The 26,547-nt window shown below is 44.8% G+C and overlaps 1 pseudogene; it reads left to right on the plus strand.

The window, feature by feature from the left end:
- On the plus strand, positions 1–4,859 carry LOC146627548 (putative polypeptide N-acetylgalactosaminyltransferase 8; annotated as a pseudogene).
- The last annotated feature ends 21,688 nt before the right edge of the window (positions 4,860–26,547 follow it).

Here is a 26,547-nt window from a genome sequence, read left to right on the forward strand (position 1 = left end):
ATGCTGTACTTCGGCATCTTTCTGAAGAATGGACACCAACATAGCGTGGACACTAAAAATGAGATGGACACACCGCGCATGAAGACCTCGTCCAACCTGGAGGAAAGAATCAGCGATCTAAGTGAGTTCAGTCAGATTAAAGTTTCTCTTTTAGATGATTATTATTATTATTAAGATTAAATGCTACCCGTGGGTTTTATACAAGAAAGAAAGTTAAATATGGTAATAAAATTAAGCGAAATATCAATTAAATTCAGAGGCAGTTTTACATGCACATGTATTGAAGATATGACATTAAGTCAATGCCCGCCAATGATTTATTAGTAAAAAGTATAGGGTGGAAAGACATTAATGAAAGCACCCTTAGTATGGTTATAAAAAGAAATAAATAGGTCTTTTGCAGTTTATTGTTGACAAATGAGATAAAATGATAACACAAGTTTATGTCCCTGTTCAATTAAAGTGTTTGTTGAGCTTGAAGAGTTTTCTTCTTCTTCGGCCATGTTCTCTTAATAATACACTCACTTGGTTGATTACTTTGCCCGTTTCTTTTATTGTTAGCAACACAGGAAGGGAATGAGATACATCATTGCTGCAGTTCGCGCCAACTGAACACGCACACGGAACAGGAAGAGGAAATGAAAAAACAATCACCAAAGTAAAATCTCTTTCAAAATAAAATGATAATCAGAAAACGGAAGCAGAAGTCCAACAGCCAGCAGTTCAAAAGCAAGCAGAGAAGAAGAAAGATGATGCAAATATCCAACCCCAAAATGAAGCAGATCAAATGAAAAAGTCTGAAAAACTGTTCCCTAACTCGGTCTTGTTCAAGGAGTGGGGGGCAAATCTCTCTGAAGATGACCAAAGAGAGGCTCAGAGCCTGTATGAGAAGTATGGGTACAATGTTTTTCTGAGCGATCGCCTCCCTCTGGATCAACCTCTTCCAGATTCCAGAGATCCTTGGTACAACTTTTACAACTTTTCATTTTAATCTTTCATTCTCTCTCCTGTACATTCAAAGAAAAAAAATTACTCTATCCAGTCTATTTCTTGCTAAAATATTTCAAATTTCTGATCTTTTTAATAAATAGGTGTTTGAAAAAGAGTTACCCCAAGGACCTGCCAAGTCTCAGTGTGGTGCTCATCTACCTGGATGAAGCCCTGTCTGTTCTCCAAAGAGCCCTGCGCAGCATCATCGACCGCACTCCTAAAAACCTGCTGAAGGAGATAATAATGGTGGATGACCATAGTTCTAATGGTAAATTGGATACAAACGATTGGTTATAAGCCAATTCAAATATATCATCAAAAGCTGAGTGAAGACTATCACATCACACATGTTTGGGACTAGTTTTCTTCTTTAGATGGTTTGAATCTGCTGGTATCACTTCCTTACCCACACTTCCTTCAGAAAAAAACATAACTATCTTTTTCCATTCAGACAATCTGAAGGGTGACCTTGACGTTTATGTGAAGTTGCTTGAGCAGGAGAACCCTAATCTCCGTATTGTGAGAGTGAGGCACAGTGAGCAGAGAGGTCTCGCTCATGCCAGAGCATCCGGGTGGAGGGCTGCTACTGCTGACGTGGTGGCCATCCTGGACGCACACATTGAAGTCCATGAGATATGGTAGGAACATGGCAGAAATACATATATTCAGTTGTTGGTTTAAGTCTTATATTTTCTGTTTTCTTTTATCATTATATTACCACATTGTGTTAAAGAACATATCAATGCTGTCTTCATGAGATTAGCTACAAGTTTACCAAATATAAATTGCCATCAGTGATTTTTTGAGGCCATGGATGTGTCAAAGTTTCACGACAGATTTGCTGAGAGTAATACGTTTTTCTTTCTCACATACAAACACTTTACATGTCTGGTGATCTGGTCCTCCTTTCCCCACATCCCCACGGTCTGCCAGCCAGACTGTGACACATAATTCCAGTTTATACCAGTTGCCATAGTCATGCTGCATAGTGTGATTGAAGAGTGTTGACCCAGACATGTCAGCAATTAATGAAATGTACACATTAGTTGACTAACTTTTCCACCTTTTCTTTGTTCCCCTCCTTCATGCAGGGCTGAACCTCTGCTGACACAGATTAAAGCTGACAGAACTGTGGTGGTTTCCCCGGTGTTTGATAGAGTCAACTTTGATGATCTCAAGGTTACTACATATCATCCCAATGCACACGCCTTCGACTGGGCTCTGTGGTGCATGTATGAGAGTTTTACACCCGAGTATTACAAACTTAATGACGGTTCACTGCCTGGAAAGTAAGTTCAAGTGAAATCAATGTTTAACAATATAACAGCCATATTAACTCTATCATTATGATCTAATATCAATGTACAATAGTTAAAATAGAGTTCTCTTCTTTGACTTTAGGAGTCCATCTGTCATGGGGATCATGGTTGCTGATAGAAAGTTTCTGGGGGAAATTGGAGTCCTTGATGAAGGAATGAAAGTGTATGGTGGAGAAAATGTTGAGCTGGGAATTCGTGTGAGTAAAGATCACATGGTTATAAATTCTCTTCCATAGTAAAGCAAACATAAGTGTCTTTGCCATCAGATTATATAGAATATTTGTGCAGATGGATCTTCTGGATTTTGTTATAATCACCACAGGTGTCCTAATCTGCAGATCATTTAAAATGGCTATAAACATACCATAGAAACTGAAGGTGCAGGTAGGAAGTAAATGAATTATGTAATACAAACAAGGAGATGAGGTCCAAAGTTATATCTTAGCCATGGAAAGAATAGTGACTGAGTTTTATTGTGCTTTTTTTTTCATGTAGGTATGGACATGTGGAGGCAGTGTTGAAGTTGTTCCATGTTCCAAGATCGCCCACATCGAGAGGGCCCACAAGCCCTACATGCCTGACCTGGGTCCTGCCATGAAGAGAAATGCCCTCAGAGTTGCAGAGATCTGGATGGATGAATACAAGCACAACGTTAACTTGGCTTGGAACATCCCATTTGAGGTGTTTATGTGGCACTGACACAAACAGCAAATTATGTTTTCTCTAAAGGATATTTCATTCTCCTGTTCACAGAGTCATGAGGAGATGAGTTATGGGTACATATTAGGCTTAGGCTTGTGTGTTTGAGTTTTAGCTTTTTTTGCATTGACATTTAAGGAAAATCTTTCTTCAGATTCTTCCTCAGTCACAATCTGTGAATCGATTCACATCTTCTTCTTAGTTCCTGCAGAATCATAGAATTGACACAGGCGACATTTCAGAGAGGAAGAAACTTTGTGGCATGGTGTTTGTGGCACTGACACAAACAGCAAATGACACTTTCTTTAAGGGATATTTCATTTGTTTACTTACATGACGCAAAAAAACATTGGTTAATTAACAACTTTATGAGACTTTGAGTGCTCTTAGCTTTTTCTACATTGACATTCAAAGGAAACCTCTCTTTAGATTCTTCCTCAGTCACATGAAACTATAAGCTGATTAACACCTTATTTTGCTTTTTGCAGAATCATGGAATTGACATAGGCGACATTTCAGAGAGGAAGAAACTCAGAGAAAGGCTGAACTGTAAACCTTTCAAATGGTACCTGGATAATGTGTATCCTAAGCTGGATCCCTGGGATGATCTAGTCGCATACGGAGGAGTAAGTTTACTTTTCTCTGATGCTTAGTATGTTTGGTACAGAGAGGTCCTGCACAATGTGTGGGAATCTGTGTTTGATGATTTGCTGTTTCCATTTGTAATATTCATAATGTTCTCCTGATGACAGATGAAGAACCTTGATGCTGACATGTGCCTAGACCAAGGTCCAGTACCAGGTCACACCACACACCGATTGTCTACAATTGCTACTACTATGGACCTCAAGTAAGTGAAGCACCTTATAATTATGTTGACAATCATGATTATAAGGCAGTGCAGTTGTAAAAAACAAAAATCAAACCAAAAAACACTATAAATTGATTAAATCTGTTAACACATACTGTATCATATTTGATACAAATTTGGGAGTTTTTCAGACTCCCCCCCTTCCCCCCCCCAAACAACCTCAACAAATTGCACAACACAAGTTTAAGCAAAAAATAAAGAAAAAATAAATTTGGAACTCATATTTTTAAAAATTTTTAATGGTAAAAACTCTATTTTCTATTTTCAAAACCTTTCTTGCAATTATTTCATGGTTCAAGCTTTAAAGGGTTACAATTGAGTAATTTTGTCTTTAAGCTTGTCTCTTTGTTAAGCTCAGGATTGTTGACAGTGCAGCTGGTATTTTTAGATCGCACCCAGGATGTCTCTTTCAAAACACAAGCATTTGTGCGTGCAATTCCATCTGAAATGAATGTCACAGTCCACAGAGATCGAAGAAGTTAATTATTGTTCCTTATTGTCTGTTGTTAGCATTTTTAACATCCTAATATCATTTTGCCCTCTGTATCTCTCTGTCTCTGTCTCTTTCTTCCTTTCTAAGTTCACATATTATCGTGGAACGGGTGAGCTCTACATTGGTGGCATGAAGTCACATAAGTACAATGACAACCGATGTTTAGCTGACACGGGCACAAAAGAAACTGAGCCTGGCCTGTACAACTGTAAAGAGGCTATGCAGAAAGGAATGGGGATATACTGGGACTTCACTCAGGTACTACAAAGTTGTTTGCTGCATCTCAGAACAGGTTGAATGAGCACTGTTAGTCTTAAAACTGAACAAACTAGCTGCCTTTTTTTTAACACTTTGCTTTCTTTCCCAGGGCGAAGAACTGAAGAACAGACAGACAAAGAGATGCCTGGAAATTATAAACAAGAAACTTATAATACAGGAATGTACAGGTCAAAGATGGACAATTCAACACATAATCAAACCCTTTTAAAGTGTGTTTGAGCTCTGCTCATTGGGCAGTGGATAAGTTACACCTGGGTGCTCTATTGAGGACAATACATTTACTTTTGCTTCCAATACTTTTAATGTGAGTGTGTGTGTATTACAGATTTTAAAGCCAAGATATTTGTAAAAATACCTTAGATATTAAATAGGTTTTGTATCAAAGATTTTCAGTCTAGAGTAGCACAACAAACTTTGAGTCTTTTCAACATTCAAGACAAAGTTAAACAGTTGTGAAATCCTAGCAGGGTGTTGCCAATTATATGTCTGTACAAGAGTTGACATGAATTGCAGCAAATCCATGTTCACATATTCTGTCCCAGTAAAACTCATGCTTGGTAATTGCAGTTTTAAAGTGATGCTTTACTTATTAAGCTTCAGCTACAATGGAGACCATAAAATAATATCTTTTAATAACACATTTGCTCTGTCTGTTAAAAGTTTGAAGGACTTGAGTTTCCAGTATTTTAACGGTAGTTACCATAGCAAAATCTATAATTCATATCTGTCCTTGTGATGGCCAAACCCGTGGCCACACTCTAAAGTCGGTAACTTTTGTATTTTCATTCTTCATTTGAACATAGTAATACATTTTAGTTTCCAATAACTTTATTGATTGGTTTGGATACATTTGTTCTATTTGTAAGCGCGCACATTTAGTTTACTTATGTATTCATACTACTTCATTTCTTTGCTTTCTGACTAACCTTTGTCTTTTTATTTCTTACCTGCCATAATCCCTGGGAGTTGCTGGACAAAAGATGGTAGCCAGGGTTTGAAACCATTAAATGCAAAGGAAGATAATTGGACCACACCACCACTTCCTGCTGAAGGGGAGAATGTGTGTTTTCTTTACTTTAAAAACAAAGTATTTGTATTTAATTAAATATTTGAGTTTAGGGTTTAATGGGGTTTTTGATTTTCTTCTTTAGTGTTTAGTTTATTAACAAACTAGATTGTACTGCATCGTTTGTGATTTATGATTGTGTTTTGTTTGTTACCCCTCATGTGTCACAATGGTCTGATCAGCCATTATATGTACCCTTGTATGTCATTTCATGTTTAGGTCAATTATGTATGTTTGCAGCAGTCATTTGGTTTGTTACGTTTTGTCAGGGTTCCTGGGTCGGTGACCCAGTATTTTCAGTTCACGTTCTCTGTTTATCTTCTGCCTGTTCCACTTCCTGTTTTATTGTGTTAGCCTTGGTCCATGTGCATTATGTTCTGTCCTCTTCCAGTTTATCATTAGTTCATTATGTTCAGCTGTGTACTCACCAGGTTCTAATCTCTCATCACTCAGCCTGTGTATTTATGTCCCTCAGTTCAACCAGTCCAATGTCGTGTCATTGATGTTATTGTGATGTTGTCTCTCCGTCTGTATGTTCAGTTAGTCAGTCAGTGCTTCAGTCAGTCGTCCAGCCAGCCATTTTCTCCCTTTGTTCTGTTCATCCACTCCTTATAATAAATCGTCACCTACCTGCGAGTCCTGCGTTTGGGTTCCTTCTTCCTCGCCTCCACCCAACCGCTGACACGTTTGCAATCTTTGCCTGAGTTCAGTTTTGTTTCTTTGACCTCTTTTATGAGCTCAACATTTATTATTCTTGTAAATATAATTTTGGGGGGTTAAATAAATGGAAACTATATTTTTCTAATAATTCCTGGGACTCCTCCTGTTTTTCAACTCGGTCCATCACAGTCCTGTTGGCACTAGTGGGTAGTTAAAAGATTTTGAAATGTATTTTATAGATCTTATGTCTGTTATGTTACTAATGAAAAATAAATGTGGTAAAGACCTATGACGGAATATCATTCAACTGAAATATAATATAATTTAAATATTTAATTTAAACATGACTAACATCAGGATGCATGCCTAAAAGGGAACAGATGTCTGACTATTTTGTAGAGTTCTCTGAAATGTAGTGCATCATAATGAAAAACTAATACAAACACACAGTCCTGAATAAAACTGCTCATTTATTTTTTCCTAATGCTTCAGTGTAACTGATTCCCATTACTTTTAAGCAGATCCCATTCGGTTAAAGGTGCTCCATTACACTGTTCATACCGACTCCACATTGCCTGTTTCAATTTTAAATCAAAAACTTTCTACAGTAGACAGACAGACAACATTCCCCCCTCCGTGAATCGCTACCTTGTGTGTCCCAGGGATCCCAGGGGCTATATTGTCCGGGGGGGGGGGGCTTTTGCCCCCATGGCAAATTGGTCCTGGGTGAGAGACCAGACGAACAGCAATTCAAAAGACCCGTATGATTATACAATTAAGGGAACAGTTTACCCTGCCCAGGATAGGGTGACCGGGGCCCCCCCCAGGAGACAGGCCTGAGGAGGGTGCCCGACGGCAAGTGTCTGGTGGCTGGGTCTTTGTTCCCCGTTGGGCACAGACTGGACATGGGCCCATCCTCCTTTAGGTCCACCACCCGCAGGAGCTGCCATAGGGGTCGGGTACAATGTGTGTCATGCAGCTGCCAGGAGCAGGGGCTCTGGTGGACCGATCTCCGTCTAACAAGACTCACAACTGGGATATAGAATTTCACATCTCTTGTGGGGACGGAGCCTGAGTTAGTGCATGAGGTTGAGAGGTGCCAGCTAGATATAGTCGAGCTCACCTCAACGCACAGCTTGGGCTCTGGAACCAGTCTCCTGGAGAGGCGCTGGACTCTGTCTCAGTCTGGAGTTGCTATTGGTGAGATGCGGAAGACAAGGGTATCTCCTTGGCTTGCTGCCTGTCCTTTGTGGTTTCTCCTGGTGGACGAGAGGGTTTGTTCCCTGCAACTTTGGATCGGGGAAAAGGTCGTCTGTGCTTTGCCCTCATATGGGCAATGACAGTGAGACCTGGAGGGGCGTGATTGGGAGGAAAGGCCTACCGGATCTGATCCAGAGTGGTGTTTTGTTGTTGGATTTCTGTGCAAATCACCGTTGGTCCATAGCAAACACCATGTTTGAACATAAGGGTGTTCATAAGTGCACGTGGCGCCAGGACACCCTAGGTCGCATTGCCAAAGCTGCTGCATTGAGCTGCAGCCACAAGATAGTTTGTGCCTGTCATGACGGTAATCAGGTGTGGGAGGAGTTCCGAGAGGCCATGGAAAAAGACTTTCGGACTGCCTCGAAGAGATTCTGGCACTTCAGGATTGGCAGAGGTACCACCCAAGGGGGACCGGAGGGTGTGTTCTAAATATAGGGGGATCACGCTCCTCAGCCTCCCTGTGAAAGTCTTTGCCAGGGTACTGGAAAGGAGAGTCCGTCCATTAGTCGAGCCTCGGATACAGGAGGAACAATGCGGTTTTTGTCCTGGTCATGGAACACTGGACCAGCTCTTTATCCTCTTGAGGATACTTGAGGGTTCATAGGAGTTTGACCAACCAGTCTACATGTGTTTTGTGGACCTGTAGAAGGCATTTCACCATGTCCCTCAGAGTTTCCTGTGGGAGGTGCTTGGGAGTATGGGGTGTCTGGCGCATTGCTGCTGGCCATTCAATCCTTCTACAACCGTTGCAAGAGATTGGTCCGCATAGCTTCTGCTGTGAAACATTTACATCAATATTATATACATTTAATGCCCTTTGTATCGTAGATGATTGATTTGATACATGAGTTTCTGAGACCTCTATCTCATCAACATGATCAATATTTGCCATAATTTCAAAATGTTATGGACAAAACTCTTTTGCTAGTCTAAAATTAACATTGTTGTTGTTAGCAAAAAGTTTCAAAAACACACGCAATGTTCCCAATGCAATACAAAAAATATATAATAAATATATGTTATATATTGCATAATATAGCAGAAAATTTGAAGGATTTTGTTATAAAGGTTAATAAACATCTCAGTTCCAAAAAATCTGAATTTCTGGCTATTTTTTGATGGGTTGGGTCTTATAGGGTTAAACAAATCCATTTGTACACATTTTTAAGGTTGGGTAAACTCAGGTAGCTTAACATGGACTTTAGAAGGGGTAATAACATTCTCAGAGTTTCAGATGTGACTTCACTCCAAATTAACTGTGACAAACAGATATCTGAACACACTTACCCTTTAATAAACATTTCTTTTACTTTTATTCTGAAGAGCTTGACTTTGGGAATGGCTGTCCTACAGGATGTCAACTGATGACAGATCGTGTAGGGTGTGAAAAGAGTGATGTGAAATGTCCTTACATAGCTTTGTTGCATACACGTCCTGTCCGTGAACTATGATATTGGATGAGTTTAACATAAATGTTTTAGACAGCTATGGTTAGCTCTACATTACTGCTCTGCACCTAAGTTTCTCAGACATCAAGTACTGAGACAACAGAAGTTACATGTTACCCACACGATTGACAATTAACAGCCAGTAAACTGAAGATTATAATAGCAATCTTAATAATAATTACTAGTAATAATTTCAGGTATTTTGTTAAATGAGCCATGACATCAACACACACGAGGAATACCTGTGCCTGTAATGAGCGGGCAGGGATGTCAAAGACTCTGCCTATGTCAATGTAACCCAGAGGTTTTATGCTATGCAAAACAGGTACAAACTAGTAGATGTTGTCAGGTCAGTAGGTGAGTTTTCCGTGTGTGTCCTCTGAGGTGTTATTATCTTTTTAGGCATTCTATCAGCTGTCACTGTAAGGGTTTCATGGGTAAACCGGCTATTGTTCTTTCTTGGGGGTCATTGGGGTCATTTTCAGTTGAATTTACATGAACCCCAGTCTGTACAAACTACTCGATCTCAGCAGTTCAGTAGCTTAGTGTCTCTGAAGTTTTATTATCTGACTAGGAGGTCAGTGTGTTACCACCATCAGGGGAATGTGGACAAGGCCTTTTTTTTTACTGGGGACCATACTGGTCATCCCCTTTTTGGGCATGTTTCTGAAGAACGGATACAAACATGGTGTGGATACCAATAAAGATTTGGAAACACCGCATATGATCAGGAGTTTTTCCAACCTATCTAAGTGAGTTCAGTCACATATTAATTATGATTTCATGGTACCCATAGTATTTGGGTACCATGAAAGGGAAAGAGATCAAGTAATAAAAGGAGTTTAAATCGTAAAAACAAGTTGACACAGTAAAGGGTATTGCCTGCACATGTATTGAATACATGACAATAAGGTGTGATAAAACAAACAAACAAACAAAAACATTCATGGAAGAACAGTATGTGTAGTTATGAAAGAAAGAAATGGCTTTTAACTGAACTTTTGCAGTTTGTTAATGACATACGAGGTCAAATTATAACACAAGTGTTTATCCCTTTTCTATAAATGTGCTTTTTATGCTCTAGTTTTCAGTATTTTCTTGTGCAGTGTTTCTTTTGTTGAGTAGGAACATTAACTATTGAAATTCCTTGATTGTGTTTTTTTACTCGTGTTGTTTTCTACTGAAGATGATGCACTCAGATGTTCTGAATAAAAACAGGATGTCATGCAGAAGATGTTAGAAGAAGACTTTCATGGTCCTGAGTCTGTGGGGTCAGTGGTTTTGTTTTGATTGTTATTATCTTTTGTTTTGATTTAATTCTGATTAAGATTTGCTAGTTTGAAGGTTTGGGTTCTGTGTTCCTTCTGTACTGTCTTAGTTTTGTGTCTCTGTGTTCATGTCACTTCCTGTTTTATTTTGGCAGTGCCATGTCCTCCTGTCTCCCATTCCCTGATTGCCCTGTGTGTATTTAAGCCCTGTGTTTTCTTGTGTGCGTTGCTGGTTCGTCTGTGTATTTCCCTGCATTTTGTGTGTAGTTTCCCTGAATCTCCATTTCTGGTCTTTTCTTAGTTTCTAAGTTGGTTATTTTAAAAACAAACTCTAATTATAGAGTGCAGACTGATAATGTACACAGCAAATCCAGCATGTCCACATTAACAATGTAAGACTTGATTTCACCACTATTAAAGTGTCTATATGGGTCCACACCAGAGAGTGTTAATTTAGCTCTTTTTGGAGAGTTGGTACGTTAACTCTGATTTAGTGTTAAACACCAAATCTGTCTGGAGTTGATAATTTAACACTTACTAGGTGTTAAGAGTTTATATATTAACTCTCAAAGAGTATTTTAGTTTAACTGCGTAAGAGTTATCTTCTAATTAATTCTAAAAAGCGGGAATTTTCCTGTTCTGAACTTCTAGAAATTTCTTTTGGAAATAAACATTTACTAAAAAGATGCAAGGCAGTGGTGCCGTTCAGGAGGTCGTCCACAGCGGCGACGACGCCCAACTAGAGGCCAGGAAAGTGGCCGGCAGAGACGAGGTGGAACAGGACGAGCTGGAACTGATGATGGTGTGGCAACCGCAGGACCAGACGAGGCAGGACCAGACGAGGCAGGACCAGACGAGGCAGGACCAGATGCTGAAGCCGGACCTGGTGTGGAAGAAGCCACTGCGGCTGGACCAGACGAGGCTGAAACCGGAGCTGGCTGGGCAGCTAAGCGAACTGAGGGCTGCTGGATTGCGAAGTGTGATGACTGCTGGGCAGCTGACTGCACTACCTCAGTGGAGTTTTTAAAAGACTCGGGAAATGCTGGCTCTTCAGCCTCTAGCGGTCCAGAGTCTGCTGAGGGAGGACACGCAGACTCTGGGGAGGCCCTGGAGATTGTGTCAATATCTACAACATTACCGCTTGAAGTCTTTAAACGAGTGCCAGTAGCCCAAGAAACGAAACATTCGGGCGCACACTGAACAGTCTCTTGAGGTGGCAGTTCAGAGAATAAAACAGTCTTAATGTTCTCAGAGCTGAGGTTAATTGTCTCCGGGGTGGAAGCCGCAGCTTTAGCTGATACGGGGTTAACAGGGTCAGATGGAGCAGAAGAAACATAGTCCTTTTTATTGACATTCCCAGAAGGAGTGCGGGAAAAACTGTCGTGGTTACTCACAGCTGCTGATTGCTCTGGGAAGGGGCTGGAGTGCGGCTGTAGCGAGGAATGGTGATGGTGCCGGTGCCGTTTCCTCCTGGAAGTGGGAGTGGAAATTGCAGAGGAGAATGGCGATGGCTGAGAGACCGACTCCTCATCCTGCGCCCACATGGCCGCAAGGAAAGAGGCTAGCGAGCGACAGTCGGAGCAGACCGGAGTCGGTAGTTCGCTCGGTGGCAGCGGCAAGGGGTTGATATCCTGCCGCAGCGATCGCTGTGGTGTCGCAGAAGGCTCCGTGTTCGGCTGCTGCTTCGCGGCGCGCTCTGTCCGCTGCTGCTGTTGCTGCGGAGGCCTCGGAGTGGAGTACTGTGAACGAGCAAAGGCCGCTAGCTCCCGAGCCTGAAGAACCTCCTGGGCTTCGTGCATCTCGTCAATTAAGCTCATGAATCCCTTGAGTTGGCAGAGATGTGGATTCCCCTCGAGGATTGTTCCGATAGCGTTTAATCCGATCGCCATCGCCTTAGTATCCTTTGTGTGGGAAATCCGCTTCATTAGGGCCATGACGCGGGCGGGATCGCGCTCCCGGGATGAGTCCGCTGGGTCCATGTACTGGTCGTGTCGTTCTGTCATGGTTGGCTGTGTGGCAGGCAAGCAGAAGTGGTGGACCCAAAATTGCAGGACTCTTGGAGATGGGAATAAACTGAAAACGCAGCTTTATTGCTGGAGGAAAGATTCACGAAATAAAACTTACAAAAACAAAACTCTAAACCGAGGTGCTGGAGGACAGGACATTACAAACACACAGCAAGTTGAGGGTACGACGCGACACTGACACAAAGAAACACAGGGCTTAAATACACAGATAGCAGTAATCAAGGGATGAGAGACAGGAGGGGAACACACCTGGGAGAAATCACAGCTGACGAGACAGGGGAAACGTAAACTGAGCACACTCACATACGACACAGACCTTCACAATAAAACAGGAAACTCAGACACATGGAACCAGACAAGACATTGAACTAAACAGACAGATTCACAAACAGAAGGGGTGACACCATAGACAGACAGATACAGACGCAGACTCAGAGGCAGACCGAATATAACACGTAGAACTCAAACAACAATAATAATCATGATAATAAATTGGAAAATGATAATAATAAACTTAAAGCGCTGGGTCACCGACCCAGGACCATGACAGTTTTTTATGGGAGATCGTTTTCAGGCTTCAAGCAGCACCATTATACCAACATTTCACATTCTAGACATTGTTTTAGGTGTATTTGACCAAAGGTTTGACTGAAAATTCACATGCAAGCTTTTTTTCAAGGCTGTACTATTTGCCAGCAAACAATACCTTTCAGCTAGCTAAAACAGAATATTATGCTATCAGCGAGCAACATGGCTAATGCCTTTCACACAGCTTTGTCTCAACTCCAAAAAGCCACAGAAGTAAAAGCTAATAATAATAATTGAAACAATCTTTGAAAAAATGACTTACCAAGCATGGCAAACAACTCAAATATGTAGAGCAAAATGTTCTGAAACGGCTTCACTTCAGCTTCGATTGGAGCCTATGGTGCTGGGGGCGGAGTCTGTGAATTTACCCTATTGGTGTCATAGCCCCTGTAGGAGTTCAGAGTTAAGAGGTCAAGAGTTAATGTTTCCATTGTAACACCTCTAGATTTGAAATAGAAACACTCATTTTTAACACTCGATTTTAACTACTATCATTTTACACCTCAGAGTTACATTAAAAGAATGTGACTCTACTTAGAGTAAAATTAACTCTACTTTTGCAAGAAGACTACTAACACCAACCACCAATACTTTTGAATTTGCTGTGTACCTGTTGCCTTATGTAGGGGAGACCGGGATAGAAACTAGAGGTGGGAATCACCATACATCCCACGATACGATATTATCACAATACTTAACGCACGATACGATATTATTGCGATTTTTAAAAAAAAAATAATTTTGAAATATTCAGATTCTGTACATAAAGGTAAACTTTATCAATATTCATTTTATCTAATATCAAAGTCTCGCACTCAGTCTTTCTCTCATTTCAGTCAGTTTTATTGTTGACAAACTGAACGGTTTGTATTACAGTCTAGTCCAACTTAACTGAATGCAACCATCTGGTACAATTATAGCTATTCTGAACTATGCAATATGAAAACTATGCAGCCCATTCAGCAACTGAAGAATTTGAAGGTAAATTAAAACAAAATATAAATTTACATTAAATAAAAAAGTTTTATCCATCCATTCGCTTCCGCTTATCCTTTTCAGGGTCGCGGGGGGCGCTGGAGCCTATCCCAGCTGTCATGGGGCGAAAGGCGGGGTACACCCTGGACAGGTCGCCAGTCTGTCGCAGGGCCAACACATAGGGACAGACAACCATTCACACTCACATTCACTCGCACATTCACACCTAGTGACAATTTGGATTATCCAATTAACCTATCCCCACAAGCTGCATGTCTTTGGACGGTGGGAGGAAGCCGGAGTACCCGGAGAGAACCCACGCAAACACGGAGAGAACATGCAAACTCCACACAGAAAGACCCTGGCCTGATGGTGGAATTGAACTCAGGACCTTCTTGCTGTGAGGCAAGAAAAAGGATCAACATGCTCTGAGCACAAAAACCTTTTTAGTAACAAAATATCGATTTCTGCTGTCCCTGTATCGATACATTATTAGCAAACAAAATATCACGATACTACACAGTATCGATTTTTCCCCCCACCCCTAATAGTAACGTGGGTCAGTTGTAACACTTCTAATTTCTCCAGTCAGGGCTAAGTTTTAAATCACGTGATTCATTCTGTACATGCCCAATTCAATTCTTCTATCACTTGTGAAAAATCAGCAGCCTTTGACAAATACAGACAGTTTAAGAAGAAAAAAAAACTAATTTGTAAGCCAAAGAGTAGTTTTTTGACTTTATTTCTAATAGCATTATTTGCTTTGCAGTTAAACTCATCAAACTTAAATTATGTTATTTGTATGTCTGTGGGGATATATTCTGTGCATGTCTTTAGTGCTAATGTTTTAGCCGTTAGCTGTAATGTTAGTTAGATTGTGGCTATAAGAGTCTGGGTCAGTTGTAACAACAACAGTCTGGGTTAGTTGTGACAACCATGTTACAACTAACCCCACTATTAATTTAACTAATTTTTTTTTTTTTTTTGTTTTCTTTGAATTACAGTATGCCTAGGTCATGGAAAAGAAAGACTGACCGAGGGGTGCCTCTCAGTATTTTGGAGAGAGCATCGGCTGGGCATAGATGGCGGGCGCAGCTACAGGCGGGTGGCGTGGTGAAATTGTTTGGTGAGTCTAATTAATTTTATGTAATTCTAAGTATAGATCCTGCCTGGAATTAGGTAATAGTAACAAAGGCAAATGAATAAACAAAGGATGTTGGAAAGAAATGACACCCACCTCTCCCACAGGGGAATTGTAGAAAAAGAGGAGAGGCAAAAGGGGTACACTGTATTTATAGTATTGCACCAAAGAAGAAGAAGAAAAGATTGAGGAGGGGCTCTAACTGATAATGAACACAACTACAGGCTTGGAGGTCCTAAAAGTCAGGTATAAAAGGAGCAGTTTGGGGGTTTAGAACACATTTTGTGTAATTATAACAATGTGATTTATGACCCTGTTACATTCACCCCCCAAGAATTACACAAAATCTTAAAGAGTATACCAAAAAAAAAAAAAAGTATAAACCCACAATAACAGATACAGTGGCCTCAAACAAATTCACATTACATATACAATGAATTAGATCAGCAACATAGCTTCCTCCAAGGAGGATAAGAGACTTGAGACCCGCTCGGCGCCTAGCAAGATCCCAGGACACACTATAGACAAAATGAGGTGCCATTTACACCACACAAAACAGGCCATAATATCTATGGGCATCACTATCAGACTGCACAGACTGACAAAATACAATGAACTCTGTGCTTGTATTATTCTTTTCCAAAAACAATAGCAATGAAAAACATACAGAAATAAACAAATTCACACATCAATAACCGCTGCTTGAACAGGTTCAACACCAAGGAGTGTTTCAAGTTGAGCCATTGATTCAATCAAGCGACGAACTGGTTTAATGATTCTACCAAAACGTGTGGTAAGTCCTTGATCCACGTCCACATTTTTGGGTTCAAGAGAATGAAAAGTGTGGGATGGGAAAGCAGCAGGGGAGCCTGGGGAGGCTCCATCACCAGCCAGCCCACCAAGATCAGGAACACCCATTATAGGAGGGGTCTCATGAACGCCATCTTCGACCGGGTCAGCGGCGGATTGCTGATGGATCCATGATAGTGTGCGGTCATCACACTCGCCAATGCTGGAGACGGAATCCACAGTACGGGTGGCAGGAGGTACAGCTCCTGTGCCCCCAAAAGATGTCACAGGCCCATCCAGGTCAGACTCAGCGGGGCCACTGACACTCACAGCAGGATGTGCAGCATCGTCATTCAGTGTTGTGTCCAAGGGCAAAAAGTTAACTTGAAGGAGCAGGTTGCGATGCACCACACGCTCATGACCTTCTTTGTCTCTGATACGGCAGATGTGAAGAGCAGGATCCAAGTCAACTACCATGTACACAACAGGTTCCCATTTGTCAGAGAGCTTCCTTTTTCCTCTGACTCCCTTGTTTGCCAACAACACCTGGTCCCCTAGTGAAAGAGGCAGACCCTTCACCTTTCTGTTGTACTGGTCAGACTGGTGTCTCTGCTCCATTGTGCTGTGTTCCTGGGCTCAGAGCATGGCAGAGCGCAGGTCATCCATCAGTGACTTGACATAGGTATCATAGTCACAAATGGTGTCATCATGAAGGACATCCCGAAACATGAGGTCAACTGGCAACCTTGGCACCCTCCCAAACATCAGGTAGAATGGCGCAAAGCCGGTGGTCTCGTGTGCCGTACAGTTATACACAAACGTCATGGACTGTATCATCTGCGGCCATTTCTGCTTACATCTGGGGGGGAGGGACCGTAACATGTTTCCAAGGGTGCGATTAAATCTCTCCGTGGTACCATTACCCATGGGGTGGTATGGTGAAGTGTGGGATTTGGCAACGCCACCCAAAACCAGAAGCTCTGCTGCTTGCAGAGCTTCAGGGAGCTAGTTTTGAGAGTGAGCTGCTTGCTCACTCTCAAAACTAGCTCCCTGGTCAGAGTGAATGTGCTGAGGGAAGCCATACACACAGAAGAATCCATCCCAGAGCTTTTTAGCAACTCTCTTAGCTGTCTGATCCGGGCATTGGAATGCATGTGCTAATTTTGTGAAGTGGTCAGTAATCACCAGGACATCCACAGACTTGTTGTTGCTGTCCTCAGCTGACCAGAAGTCAATGCACACAAGTTCCAGTGGAGCACAGGTCTTAATGCTTTCCAACGGGGCCCTAGCTGCTGGGTCTGGGGTCTTGCTGAGAACACACCTGCGGCAATTTCTCACATGATCGCACACATCCTTCTCCATATCATACCAGAAGAAACGCTGACGAGCCAAGGAGAGTGTGCGAGGTTGACCTTGATGACCAGCATTGTCGTGTATGCCAGACAGCACCACTTGTTTTAGGGAGTCAGGTACCACAAACTGGAATCTCTTGTGTTTGGTCAGTGGGTCCCTCACAACTCTGTAGAGGACACCATCGAGGAATGTGAGCTTATCCCATTGTTTCAGGAGCCGCAACGTATGTTGGTTCTCATGACAGCGCTCACGTCTGGAGGGTCTGCGCTTACGCTCAACATAGCGGGCTACTCTGGAGATCACAGGATCCCCTGTTTGATGAGACAGGAGATCAGCACGGGACAGCGCATGAGTAACATCACAGTCAGGTGGACTAATGGAGGTTAGGTGACCAGCGAGGGATGTTGCACGCTGGCGAGAAGCAGACTCCCACTCACAGAGGGAAGACATGAGAGAAGACACGTCATCAGTTGACAGAGACACATCAAGCACAGCGGAGGGTGGAGCACTGCGTATCGATTGAGGTTGACAGGTCAAACGGAAGGCATCTTGGACACTGGCATCTTTCACATCACTGACTTGCTCTAGCAGCTCAAAGTAGGGCTCCGACAGGAGGCGCTGGGCCAACAGCCTCACAAACGGTTCCCTGCTCAGGGTGTCTGCCACGATGTTCAGCTTTCCAGGAACATACTTGATCTCAAAGCAGTATGGTGCAAGCTTAGAGACCCAACGCTGTTCACAGGCATCCAGCTTTGGCTTAGTCAGAATGTATGTGAGAGGATTGTTATCAGTCCAGACAGTGAACCGATGACCTTTGAGCCAGTGGCTGAACTTATCACACACAGCCCACTTCAGAGCCAAAAATTCAAGCCGGTGTGCTGGGTATTTGGCCTGACTGCGGCTGAGAGACTTACTAGCAAAGGCTATAGGTCTTGCTCTCTCCTCACCAGCTGGCACCTGGGATAAGACAGCACCCAGCCCATCCATGGAAGCGTCAGTTGAAAGGCTGAATGGCCTCTCAAAATCAGGATGTGCCAGCACCGCACAGCTGAGGAGTGCACCTTTGAGTCCCTCAAATGCCTTCTCGCAAGCAGGAGTCCAGTCTTGAGGGGTGAGCTTGCGAAAAGTTCCAGGTTTCCGACTCCCATGGCAGCCTTTAGTCCTCTTCTGACCGGCAGTTAGAGCAAAGAGTGGCTTCGCAATACGAGAGCACCCTGGAATAAAATGCTGGTAAAACATCACCATGCCAAGGAAGGATCTCACTTTCCTCTGAGAAGGGGTGCAACCGTCACCATCCATAAGGTCAGTCTTCTGAAAATTGGCGATAACCCTCACTTTATCCTGATCAACCGAGACACCACCAGCATCCACCACATGACCCAAAAACCTCACAGAGCGTCTGAGAAAGTGACATTTTTTCTGCGCCAGCTTCAGATTGCTGGTCCTCAGGCGAGAGAAAACAATCTCAAGACGTTTTAGGGCCTCCTCTTCTGAAGGCGCAAACACCAGCAGGTCATCAAGATAACACAGGAGGCTGGAAAAGTTCAAGTCACCAAAGATGCTGAGCATCATCCGCATGAAAGATGCTGGGCTGTTGCATAGACCCTGGGGAAGTCTGTTGTACTCATACAGGCCAAGAGGTGTAGTGAAAGCCGTGTACCGTCTGTCAGACTCATGGAGGGGAACGTTGTAGAACCCGGATGTGAGGTCCATGGTGCTGAAGAAAGCATTCCCACCAAGGGCAGCAAGACAGTCAGCCTGATGGGGCAGTGGGTGACCATCCTTAACGGTTTTGGCATTGAGCCAGCGGAAGTCAGTGCATATCCTCAAGTCACCTGACTTCTTCCAAACCATTACCAGTGGCGAGGCGTATTCGCTGGTGGACTTACTGATGATGCCTTTCATCTCCATGTCTGACAGCACCTCTCGCAACTTATGATAGTGAGCCGGGGGTACTCTGCGATAGGGAAGCCTGAAAGGGCAGTCGTCAGTGAGGTGGATACGATGGACAAAGTCTTTCACCTCACCGCAGTCCAGTTTGTCTCTAGAGAACACATCTTGGTAAGTCAACACAAGCTCCACCAATTTCCTCTTCCACCCATCTGACACTTCACAGCCCTCAATGTCAATATCAGCCAACCCAGCGTCTTTGAGTAGCTGTGCAGAGTCAGGCACAGAGTCCGATGAGGGGGGAAAACTGGTATGCTGGTCAGTCAGAGTCTCGCAGAGACCTTGAGTGATGGGCAGGTCCTCTACAGCAATACAAGGAAAGACATCCGCAATCTTAGCATTGCGACGAAGTGTCACAGGGCTCTCTGTTGGGTTAAGGACTTTCACAGGGACCCAACGATCTCCCCACATGGGTGTTATAATGCGCCACACCATTATGTTCTTTGGAGTGGAACGGGCTGACGTGGGTTCCACAACAACAGTACTTCCTGGAGACACAAGGGCAGAAGGTGGCAGCTTTCCCCAAACTACATGTTCTTTTTGTGGCAGGAGAGTGACACTCTTCCGCAACCTGACTGTACCTACTTTATCTGGCAACACAGGAGCAGACCACCGTGAGATACAGCTCAGCAACTGCAGGAAGTCTTCACAATCAGTGCCAGTGTAATTGGAGTTAATAAGCTCCCAATACTTTGTATCAGCCTTCATCTTCTGAATGATGGGCCGGATCACATTGCTCCCCACGATGAGCTCATCTTTTTTCCCAGGAACCACAAATGTTGGTACAAGAAACCTAGTCCCATATACTTCAATGTCCAAATCATAGATGCATTTCGGTTGTGTGAGAAGGCCACACAACACCAGCGGCTCTTAGCTTGCTATCAGCCTCTTCACTTAGTGTGCATGACATACTTCCTGAATCAAGCATGCCTGTCAGGGAACACCGGCCACTGACCGACACTGGAGTGTAAAACAACTCACTAGCCCTGCCAACTCTTTGTGAACCCATAATAACAGTCTTCTCATCAGAGAGGCTACTACAGCAGTTAACATATATGGCTTCTGGGTCTGTTGCATTTGTGAGGGTTTCATCAACACTGCCCATGCTACCCCTCTCGTTACATGGGCTGGCTAGTTTAAAGCAGCATTGGTGGAAGGAGGGACTGAAATGCTTGGTTTCTGGCTCAACTGTGGGCATTCACGCCTCATGTGTCCAGGGTCAAAGCAGCTGTGGCATAGCTTGTACAGCCTACAATGCACATGGGTTGTGTGTTCATGTGAGCCACACACTCTGCACGAAGCACAGTGAGCACTGCGGTGCCCATGGGAATGACCTGTGGGTTGTGGGCACCTAGGACCAGTGTCTAGTGATGCAGTGCCAATGGACAGAACCTTGTCAAACAGTGCTACCATCTGTTGAACACCTGGCTCAGCTGGAGGAGGGCCGGAAACTGGCAAAGATGGGGGCATGATATGAGGAGTCAAAGGAGGACAAGTAGAGGGCTGCTGCACACTTACCATGCCATCAGAAGAGAGAGGCTGACATGTGGCTGCAGAAGGAACAGAGGGCATAGGATACGAGGCTGGCTCATGTGTTACTGGGACTGCTTGAGCACCGCTGGAGTGGGCCTGGCTGTTAACAGCAACAGGGCTCTGATGTGGGATGGACAGACATGCTGTATTATGAGACAAAACACTAGACTGTCTCATTTTCCTCACATAGTTGTCCAGACGGCTCTGAACCTCAGCTGCAGTCCACTCCTCAGGGGCCTTCAGTTGAAAAGACAACGCAAGACTATGGTCAGGACAGTGATTAATGAACATCGAAACAACCTCACTACTGGGGTCCTCTACCAGCTTGCCGCGCCTGCGGAGACACTCATCAGCAGCGTCAATAGACTTGTTCTGTTACGGCCGAGACCGTTTCAGACGAGTGACAGGACTCAAACGCAAGACGCCGAACAGCTCGTAAATATATTTTAAGAATAATGTTTAATGTTTACACAAAATATTCATAAACAAAAAGGTGAGCGTAGACGTTAAACTAAATAACGATCTGGTCCGGGTCAGAGAGGACAGCTATTCCGGGGATTGGACTGGAAAGCAAGTCACAAAGGGTCCAGGAAAAAGGTCGGGGTCACTGTAACAGAATGCAGATGTTCAAACATAGATAAGGAGGCATATGAATATGTTGTTTGGCTCAGAATCCTCCTTCGTACTGCGTACTTGCCAACGGAGGTCGGAGATGACATAGAGGGGTGAGTAGTCCGGGTGTGTAAATCCAAAAACTCCTGGCGTGGAGGCAGAGAGGCAGGTAGGTAATTTTGGTAATAGCCTGAGGGACTGCCAGAAGGTCCAGCATCCAAGTAGAAGCTCTTCGCCAGGGGTTGACAGTTAGGTGTAGCTGAAAAAGGAGGCGCACAAAAAACAAACATACAGTGAGGCAAGGTGATTCAAAAAAACACGTAGGGAATTTATGGTGGTGGCCTGCACTGACTGATGTTTAGCAGAGAATCTGGCGAAGAGAGATTGAGAACGCTGGCCTTATGAGTCCCCGGCTAATTACCCACAGATGTAAGCGATCAGCAAAAACACTGAGGCCCCTCCCAGGGGTGGAGACGCCGGCTCGGAGGGAGACACACTGGCACACACCCGGACCATGACATGTTCAACCGGATCCAGTAATCCATGGCATTCTCACCTGGACGTGGCACAGTACTGTAGAAATCTTTCATGGGCAGGCTGGAATATGTCAAGTCGCTGAAGTTAGACCTCAGTATGTCAAACACAGCAGTAATAGGATCATTCCGATTCAACTCAGGGCGGCAACGAAGTGACACCTTGACCACATCTCTGGCTTTGCCAGTCAGTCTAGACATTAATATGGCAAACATTTCTTCATCTGTGTCACAGCTGATTCTGTGCAGATAACATCTCATCATGTCCTCCCATTCACCGATGGGAAATAGATCTGTGTTGTCACCCTTGAAGTATGGTGGAGCTTTGGTGTCTGACTGAACAACAACCTTCAGCTGGGACTGGTCATTGCAGCTCGAGGACACATTCTGGGGAGACTGTGGCTGGGTGGGGGCTGGCTGGTGCATAGAGTTAAGAGAGGATGTGATATTTTCCCCAATTTGCTTTGCTAAGTCAGTGATCAAGCTGCTTAACATGTCACTAGTGACAGCCTGGGTGTGTGTTTGGCGTTCGCAAGCAGCTGGTGTGGAGCTAGCAGCTGGTGTGGAGCTAGCTGCTGGCGTTAATGGTGAGTGCATCACTGACTGGTCTACAGTGCGGGCACCAATACCCGGGACTACTGGCCTACCCCTCCCAAAACACTTTGGAGCAATCTGATGACCCCTCCCCAAACCAAAGGTCATATTACTCCCCGCAGAGAACAGATCAGGCAAAGCGCTATCCACAGTTTCCTCACTTAACATGTTGGCCCAAGTGAGATATCACTGTTTAACAGCAAAAAAAAAACGAGCCTAACCCCCACACACAATTATGCAAAACTTCACAAAACAATGAAATGTGGGGAGAAGAAAAAAAACATCAAGGAATCAAAACACCATAGAAAATAAAATAAAATGTTTTCTCCTCTCATTTAAAACAGGCTGTAAAAGCCAATATCAATAGAAAAAATAAATAAATTACCATCCGTGCCTGTATAATTTGAAGCAACAATATGAAACAGTGACAGAAATGATCACCTACGTATTTGCCCTTTAAGTTCACACGTGACAGAGATGCCTGCAAGCCAAATTGCGGGGCCTCGATCACACATTCGTTATAAAAACCTGTGAGTCAAAGCGCAGGGCACAGGATTCTGGGACACAGCTGCAGAGAGGAGGCGGGAAAACAGCGGCAGCAGAAGGAGGAGGGGTGGATCGCGGATTGGCGATGTGACGGGTCACGGCACCAAGTGTAACCGGTGTGATTCTGCGTTGTGTCTGATAAAAAAGGTAAAAGAAAGAAAGACCTCCAAGTAAATAATTTGCCCACTCCAGCTCCTCTCCCACAGGGGAATTGTAGAAAAAGGCGTGGCATTTATTTTTACATTAAACATAAAATATGCATTTACACGTAACATATTTGACATAAGATCAAACAAAAACAACAACATGAAATCCGACATACCTGATAAAAAAGGTAAAAGAAAGAAAGACCTCCAAGTAAATAATTTGCCCACTCCAGCTCCTAGACCAAATGCAAACAGTGGGGAAGAGGGTTAGCTCAACCCACCACAGCTCCCAAGCTAGCAAGGAGTATATATTCATGCTAGCATTTATGGCGCCTAAAACACATTTATGATACACACATACTACACACTTATAACATCTTACAAAAACAGGCTTAATAATGACAATAACTGAACTAACATCGCAATCATAAACATCAGGGTGGCTAAATATGAATTATGTGTGTTTCAAGGTGTTGGAAAGAAATTACACCCACCTCTCCCACAGGGGAATTGTAGAAAAAGGAGCGAGGCAAAAGGGGTACACTGTATTTATAGTATTGCACCAAAGAAGAAGAAGAAAAGATTGAGGAGGGGCTCTAACTGATAATGAACACAACTACAGGCTTGGAGGTCCTAAAAGTCAGGTATAAAAGGAGCAGTTTGGGGGTTTAGAACACATTTTGTGTAATTATAACAATGTGATTTATGACCCTGTTACACCTGCACAGTAACAACATTGCAGCATGCTATACCCTTCCCAGAAAGAATGCTAAAGCACCTCCAGCGATGGTAATGAGATTTGTAAATCGAAAACACAAAACTGACTTACTGAGGCAGTCCAGACAGCTGAGAGGAAGCGGAGTATACTTGAATGAACATCTTACAAAAAAGAATGCAGACATCGCCAGACAAGCTCGCATATTACGGAAGGAAAAAAAAATCAAAGCAACTTGGACCAGAAACTGTAAAGTGATGATAAAGCTTAATTCTCAGCCTACATGAAACTAAACCCAACTTTGTCCATTAGAAGTGCAGAGGCTACAAGTCTGACACGGGCCACCAGTTTTAATAAACACAATGTAGCAATGTGTAGGGTAGCATAAGACCCTTATGAAAAGGACACCGAGGGAACAGTTTACCCTGCCCGGGATAGGGTTACCGGGGCCTTGCCCTGGAGCCAGGCCCGGGGAGGGTGCCCGAGGGCGAGCGTCTGGTGGCCGGGCCTTAGTCCATGGGGCCCGGCCGGGCACAGCCCGAAGAGGAGGCATGGGCCCATCCTCCCGCAGGCCCACCACCCGCAGGAGGCGCCATAGGGGTCGGGTGCATTGTGTGCCGGGTGGCGGCCAGGAGCGGAGGCCCTGGCGGACTGACCCCCGGCTGCCAAGACTGGCAATAGGGACATGGAATGTCACCTCTCTGGTGGGGAAGGAGCCTGAGTTAGTGCGTGAGGTTGAGAGGTACCGGCTAGATATAGTCGGGCTCACCTCTACACATGGCTTGGGCTCTGGAACCAGTCTCCTGGAGAGGGGCTGGACTCTGTCTCAGTCTGGAGTTGCCCTTGGTGAGAGGCGGCGGGCTGGGGTGGGTATCCTAATATCCCCTCGGCTTGCTGCCGGTACGTTGGGGTTTTTCCCGGTGGACGAGAGGGTTTGTTCCCTGCGCCTTAGGGTCGGGGAACGGGTCCTGACTGTCATCTGCGCTTATGCGCCGAGTGGCAGTTCAGAGTACCCAGCCTTCTTAGAGTCCCTGGGGGGGGGGGGGGGGGGTGCTGGAGGGTGCTCCACCTGGAGACTCTGTTGTCCTGCTGGGAGACTTCAATGCTCACGTGGGTAACGACAGCGAGACCTGGAGGGGCGTGATTGGGAGGAACGGCCTCCCTGATCTGAACCCGAGCGGTGCTCTGTTATTGGACTTCTGTGCTAATCACAGTTTGGCCATAACGAACACCCTGTTCGAACATAAGAGTGTCCATAAGTGCACGTGGCACCAGGACGCTCTAGGCCGTAGGTCGATGATCGATTTTGTAATCGTATCAGCAGACCTGCGACCATATGTTCTGGACACTCGGGTAAAGAGAGGGGCTGAGCTGTCAACTGATCACCACCTGGTGGTGAGTTGGATCAGGTGGCGGGGGAAGACGCTGGACAGACCTGGTGCACCTAAACGCGTAGTGAGGGTGTGCTGGGAACGTCTAGCAGAGGCCCCAGTCCGCGAGATCTTCAACGCACACCTCCGGCAGAGCTTCAACAGCATTCCGAGGGAGGCTGGGGACATTGAGTCCGAATGGACCATGTTCAGCGTCTCCATTGCCGAAGCTGCTGCATTGAGCTGCGGCCGCAAGGTGGTTGGTGCCTGCCGTGGTGGTAATCCCCGAACCAAATGGTGGACACCAGAGGTGAAGGGAGCCACTAGGCTGAAGAAGGAGTCCTATCGGGCTTGGTTAGCCTGTGGGACTCCGGAGGCAGCCGACAGGTATCGACAGGCCAAGCGGAATGCGGCTCGGGCAGTGGCTGAAGCAAAAACTCGGGTGTGGGAGGAGTTCGGAGAGGCCATGGAACAAGACTTTCGGACTGCCTCGAAGAGATTCTGGCAAACCGTCAGACGTCTCAGGAGGGGAAAGCGGTGCTCTACCTGCACTGTGTATAGTGCTGGCGGAGCGCTGCTGATGTCGACTGAGAAAATTGTCAGGCGGTGGAAGGAATACTTCGAGGACCTCCTTAATCCCACTGACACGTCTTCCGAGGAGGAAGCAGAGTCTGGGGATGAGGGGAATGACCCGCCAATTTCCGGGGGCGAGGTCACTGAGGCAGTTAAACAACTCCTTGGTGGCAGAGCCCCTGGTGTTGATGAGGTCCGCCCGAGTTCCTGAAGGCTCTGGACGTTGTAGGGCTGTCTTGGTTGACACGCCTCTGCAATGTTGCGTGGAGATCAGGGGCAGTACCTGTGGACTGGCAGACCGGGGTGGTGGTCCCCATCTTTAAGAAAGGGGACCGGAGGGTGTGTTCCAACTACAGGGGGATCACACTCCTCAGCCTCCCTGGGAAAGTCTATGCCAGGGTGCTGGAAAGGAGAGTTCGTCCGTTAGTCGAACCTCGGATACAGGAGGAACAATGCGGTTTTCGTCCTGGTCGCGGAACACTGGACCAGCTCTTTATCCTCTCCAGGATACTTGAGGGTGCATGGGAGTTTGCCCAACCAGTCTACATGTGTTTTGTGGACTTGGAGAAGGCATTCGACCGTGTCCCTCGGGGTGTCCTGTGGGAGGTGTTGCGGGAATATGGGGTGTCTGGCCCATTGCTACGGGCCATTCGATCCCTATACAACCGTTGCAAGAGCTTGGTTCGCATTGCCGGCAATAAGTCGGACTCGTTCCCGGTGGGTGATGGGCTCCGCCAGGGCTGCCC

Source organism: Diplotaxodon limnothrissa, linkage group LG7 (genome assembly GCF_057381915.1).
Source record: "Diplotaxodon limnothrissa isolate DT_005_m linkage group LG7, D_limnothrissa_male_GT1.1, whole genome shotgun sequence".
In the NCBI taxonomy this organism is placed as follows: domain Eukaryota; kingdom Metazoa; phylum Chordata; class Actinopteri; order Cichliformes; family Cichlidae; genus Diplotaxodon; species Diplotaxodon limnothrissa.